Source organism: Excalfactoria chinensis, chromosome 8 (genome assembly GCF_039878825.1).
Source record: "Excalfactoria chinensis isolate bCotChi1 chromosome 8, bCotChi1.hap2, whole genome shotgun sequence".
In the NCBI taxonomy this organism is placed as follows: domain Eukaryota; kingdom Metazoa; phylum Chordata; class Aves; order Galliformes; family Phasianidae; genus Excalfactoria; species Excalfactoria chinensis.
The window spans coordinates 9,160,031-9,166,030 of record NC_092832.1 but is presented as its reverse complement, the minus strand read 5'-3'; the positions used below and the strand labels follow the sequence as shown (position 1 = coordinate 9,166,030).

Genomic DNA, 6,000 nt, shown 5'->3' with positions numbered 1-6,000 from the left:
TGCTGAAGCCAGATCAGGTCCTCTCCAGATTCTGGATAAACCAAGGTTCAGACTATACAGCTGAACAGGTCCACAAAAACTCCAAGGCTTTTTCACCAGCAGATATAACTTGTGTCATGGTTAGAAACAGAGTTCATAACTAGTTAGGCTTGAATAGTTATCACAGGTAATGATGCATGGGAAGGAAAACATGCAGTGCTGGGAACATAATTTTCAGGGTCAATTTCAGAAAGCCATACAGTTTTATCTATAGAATCAGCAGAGAAGCAAGCATGCAGCCTAGTATATAAAGGTCATACTGAAGCCATTCTTCAGACATCTTCCTAGCTGGGTGTTGCTGAGCCTGGAGCTAAGCTGTGGCTTCTGCAGCCACCAGCAGGAACAGGGTGCTCTGCCTCCAGGCTGGGCCCACACAACTCTGGCAGATGCTAAGGAAGGCACTGACACCAGCACAAGGGTCCTCAAGATCTTCCAAGCACGAAGGCAGAGAGAGTAAAATAGAAGTAGCTGAGAGATGATACAGCTGCTTTGCAGAGTACAGCCACAACAGGAGCTGTAATCAGAGAGAAAACAGCGTGCCTGTCTGAAACGCTATTTCTGCTTTATTGTGTAAATACAGGAACTATGACTTCATGTCTCACACTTCAAGAGACATACTCTCAGGCTTGTTTTCTTCCATATCTGAGCTCTAAGACATGCAAAATGTGTCTCTGTATTTCAGTTCTGGCTGGAGGTTAATCTCTAGAAACAAGTAATGTAACATTTCCATCTATCTTTTCTATTCTTTTGGCGGTTTTAATTACACTAATATACTATGACACTTTAAACAAGACACATCTCAGCTTATGGCCTGCTCTGCAATGGTTCAGCTGCTGCGTGTGCTCCAGCACATTTTGCTCAGACAGGCTGCTGCAGGCTGGGGGTGCAGAATAGTGCCCTTCTGTCATGAGAGATTTCATTGCACTGATCATTGTGTATTTGACAGACTCTTTGTCAATGTCAAGTGTCTTTTGTGGCTAAGCCCAGTAAAGCTAAAACAAAAGGTCTCCTAGATATTAGATATATAGTGACATTACTGAATTCACTCGGAGGCAGTAATTTTTTGTCAGCCTCTGAAAAGAAAAATGGAGCTAATGGGAAAACAAAAGGAAGATGCTGGCATGTCTTTTTAGCTATTTTTGTTTATGTCAGACAGTGTGATTGACATCTGGCCCAGAACACCCTTTCAACCACCGAGGCTGATGTCATGAAACAGAACAAAGAGAAACTGCCAGGCAAGAAAACACCAATGGCTCAGAAAGCACTTTTTGGGGTTTATTTTCTTTTAAGTGTTTCATTTTCAGTAATCAGTATCACTGCACAAAAGTGCACTCATAGACACCCCCTTTTACTATTTGGACTTCTAAGTTTCCTTTGTGTTTGCTTTCTTCCTTCTTGCCTGAATGGCACCACAGTGCTGGTTTGGTTGGTTGACAGTCTGTCATAACAGTGATGTTTGAGGTTAGTGAAAACTGACATGAAAAATACAATCCACTGGCCTTTAACTGAAATAGCAGCTCTGTTTTTTTGTGGAGCTGGCAGGCAGCATTTTTAAACCCCTTTCATGGTGAAGGCAGTTACAACATGTTTTTCTCTGTATCAAGCAGCTCCATCATGAAGTGCATTATCTACATCTGTTGTCATATCAGGATACTGCCTTTGAAGAGCAGTTTACTGTTTCTTGTGAGATCACTTCTCCTGCTGAAGCACCCTAAGAGGGTTAAGAGAATTTCATAGTCATTCTCCATTGCCAGGCCCATTACAAAGCTTTAACATTTGTTTAAGAGAGTTTTAGAAGTGTCAGTGACCAGAACAGCTCCTGCAGACACATAACACCACAGAGACTTCTGCATTTGCTCGTCACTTTATCAAAATGGGAAGAATCCCAGTGTCCCTCTTATATTGTCTACAATCATCATATACATTATGAGCATAATGTTTGCATTCTGCAAGTGCTGTAGATTTTGATGTACTTAGTCAGCGTTATGTGCTAGCAGGAGGAAATTATTCTCTAAATTTTTAACTCTGTCTTGAAAGTATGATGCTAAACATACACCAAAAGACTATGATCAAAAACAAAACAAAACAAAACAAAACACAATAAAACATAAAAGAAAGCATTTGGCGAGACAAGAGCAGGACATTTCATCGGCTGTTTAGGTACAGTTATATTCTGAAATCATTGGAGAACTCTTAACAAAAGAGATACTAATCACTTTAAAAGATTCTAGGGAATTTGGCCCATGAATGCATCAGGTGTGCTGCAGCTAAATATCCTTGCACCTTTTTAATAGGGTTTACTCCAGCATTTAACGCAGAGCTATATTCTCCTCTAGAAGCACACACTTAACTCCCCCCAGCATTAATAACAGATATGTTCACACATCGAGTGGAGAATTTTCTCTCTGTCTTTGCACAGTGTTCTAAAAAGAACTTTGAAGAAATTGAGAAAAACAGAGAGAGAAGTATATTAATTTTAAGGAGATGAAAGCACCACATGTCACTCCTAAATTTCATGGAAAATGCACCGTTAGTAACAAAGATGAGCAGAAAATTTCAAAATCATTTTGAGCAGCATTAAAATCAGTCCTCCCTGATTTTCTGTTTTCCCCTTCTTTTCAAAGCACATACATTAAACTCATTTTATGCTTATAATGTATATAATGATTCCAGACAACATGAGAAGGACACTGGGATTCTTCCTATTTCGACGTATAAAGTGGCAAGCCAATTTATGCAGCTTAAACCATTGCTAAGGAAGATGTATCAAAAATTGCCTGTGATCATTACAAATAACAGCCTGAAATGTTCACAAGAAGCTGTTTGCTTATCATATTTTCATTAAAACATCTTTTCACCTGCTTTGCTTTTCCCATGCCTGTAACCTGCATTGTAATCAGTCTTATTAACTGAGAACATAAATATGATTTATTATAGTCTGATAATGGAAGCTGCATGGACCAAGAGAAGGGATATATTGTCCTTTGATAAAATGGCTCTTTTCTCTCAAATAGAGCTCTATCATGAGAGCATGCAGAATGTAGTGAGTGATTATTTCCTGAGGGTGAATGATGGCAGAACCCTACAGAAAATCTTCTTGTTGGCCATGACAGCCTCCGAGTGTCCCCAAATCTCACTGAGTTTGACAACCTGCAGACACTTTTGATGAACTGTATTCTTCTGTCAGAGACAGCCTGTCTGGGAGGAGAAAAGGGAACCTTTATCGTCTGATCTGCTATTATTGTCTTGATCTTTTATAAGCAATCTCTAATGCACATGAATATAATATCCTTTCACACAAGTGCCAAACATAATAGAAATGTAGTTTAAGGACCTTTTTCCCAGTTATGTAAATGTCCTAGTACCATAATTATAAAAGATGGTTTGTGAATGATAGCTGTAAGGAAAGGATAATGAAAATGTTTTAACATTATCTTTCTGTTTTAAAGACCAAAACCTGTGATAAGTAGCATTTATGGTACATATGGGGAACCAGTTTGTGCTGAAGCTTTTACCTAAAAAAGAATAGTTTTGAGCATAAAACTGGTGTTATATTTTCATAAAACACATAAATGGCAGCTGATCTTAAGCCAAGAATGATCACTGGCAGATATGACTTAAAGAAATGAGTATTCCACTCAAAATCCTTCCATGGCTGTTACAGACAGAACAAAGCGTTATTATTGAGCAGTGTATTTGGACAAAGGGGTGTTCAGGACCAACTAAAGTTCACCAACAAATCTCTCTTTTATCTATGTCCAGAAGAACAGGCATAACAGAATCTTTTTCAATTAACAGCTGTACACATTAGCAAAACGCCCGTCTTTCTCAGCTGAAGCGGTCTGGCTTATTTATCACAAAAACAGAAATGTTTGGTGGGAAGCTTTCCAAGTTTCCCAGTAAAGGCAAGATACTTGATTTTCATTAACCTTCTGAAATCTGAAGGTGGGGCGTCCCAATATTAACTACTAATGGCCTTTTGCATTACCAATTGGCGTTAAGAGAAGTCCCAATTGTCAGAGTCAGAAGGTTAATCAGCAATTTCACAACAGTGATGTGGTCAGTTTGCATGTTACTGCCTGAACAGGAGGAAGAAGTAAATAAAGTCACTAGCACGTAACCACATCCCAATATGATTATTCTATTGTATTTTTGTATTTGGATTTTTGTTGCTGGAAAATATTCCATTATTTGCTTAGTAAACATTCAGACATTTGAGAGGGTTTTGCAGAAACTTTGTGAGAAGCCCAGGTGCAAATATGTGACCAGCTAGTTTGGTGTATTCTACACTTACCTCATAAGGACAAACAAAAGAAATTATAGTTTACTCACTCACCAAATGCCTCGCCCAGGCCAGCATGATGGAAAAATCTTCCAGGTCTGATAATGGTGGTGATTTCAAAAAACTATCCAGCTGCGCCTAATTCAGTCTGAGGGCTGTGTCCTGTCTTCAGGAGGTGAAGACATTGGCATTCCCATTCATTCAGGGTGAATTCCATAGTGCAGATGCTGTGTCATGGATGAAGATGGTTCCTAACAAGAAACTGAGCAAAGGCTTTTCCATCCTGTCCCCTTCTACTGTGACAGTAGGAAATAAGCCAACAGGAGCGTTTCCTGAACAAGAATGGACAGCAATGTTACTTTATGTGGAGGTACTCTATATAAACAGCCATGCCAGTAACTCAGATGGTATCATGTGACCAATGGGACTTGTGGCCCAAGACCTTTCCCAGCCCTAGCAAAAACATTTATTTTCCAAAAGAAAATATAAAATATTTCTGAGAACACTGTACAATTTGGCATATGCTACTAACAATGTTCATACAAAATGACTTCTCATTTGCCCAGGCAATATTTGAAACTGTTATATTTAGCTTGGATCAAAAGATTTCTGATGTTACCATATGGATCAAGCCAGTTGTTCTACGTTTTTGAGACACTCTGTCTTTCTTCCTATGGCTAAAGCAGCAGATCTTGCCCAGAACAACATCTTTCATATTGGATTTTTTCTGCGTCACATATTTACGCTCGTCTCTTTCTCCATTTCAAAAAAAACCCTACTGCTAAAATCTTTCCTCTCTTGATTGCTGCAGTTTTAATGGGGACAGAATTTTCTCCTGAAATGCTCTGAAAAAAAAATTATCAATCTTTCCAAGTGCCCTATTACTTAGTCCACCAATTAGCTGACTACAGGCTCTGAGTGTCCTTGTACATCTTCCCAGTCCCCATCTGTATACTTGGCTGCATATGTTTATGCAATTAGAAATGGTGGAAATCTAATAAAATTAGGACGAACCTGAGTGAGCCATAATTCTGTATAATCTCTCAAACTGGATTGTTGAAAGCTTGCTGAATTCCCCAAACCTCTCTCAGGTGCCAATGAATGAGTCAATACCATACTAAAGATCTCACAGCACAGCAGATGTAAATTGTGCTTCCAGAATCTCATACACACCCTCAAATAATGAAACTAATATCTCAAAAATGAAGACAGGGAAAAACAAAACAAAACAAACAAACAAACAAAAGTTTCCTCCAGTTACCGGCATCATGCTTGATGGTACAGAATGGAAAAAAGAATGCACTGCAAATCTGTAAGAGGAAAGAGCTGCTGCTTTCAAAGCCTGTGCCTTCCTATGGCAGTAGTAGATTGATCCAAGCTTCCTGCTTTCAGGTGAGGACCACTGATGTTATCACACTGAGGTTTGGTCAATCCTCCTAGCAAGCCCTGAAAAAGATCAACAAAATGGGAGAATTAACGTTTCTTACATCCTAGAATGATACCTGCCCAGACTTTTCTTTTAAAAGCCTGTTTCACATTTTGTTTTAGTCTGCAGTGGTGACTGTTGGTTTGCATATCAATAATCAGTAGCCTGAAAAAATCCCGGACAGCTTAATTCCTGCAACATCTCTTCACCCACCATTCAAGAGAAGCCAACAGAGGAAGTGAAGAATGATTTT

The 6,000-nt window shown here is 39.1% G+C and overlaps 1 long non-coding RNA gene across 1 annotated transcript in view; it reads right to left on the bottom strand.

Annotated features, from left to right (window-relative positions):
• Nucleotides 1-322: 322 nt before the first annotated feature.
• Nucleotides 323-6,000, bottom strand: part of LOC140255639 (uncharacterized) — a 29,045-nt gene continuing 23,367 nt past the window's right edge. Inside the window, exons 4-6 of the long non-coding RNA XR_011904513.1 lie at nucleotides 5,583-5,767; nucleotides 4,376-4,653; nucleotides 323-3,237 (exon numbers count right to left, since the gene is read on the bottom strand). This is a non-coding gene — a long non-coding RNA (uncharacterized lncRNA). The remainder of the gene's footprint in view (nucleotides 3,238-4,375; nucleotides 4,654-5,582; nucleotides 5,768-6,000) is intronic.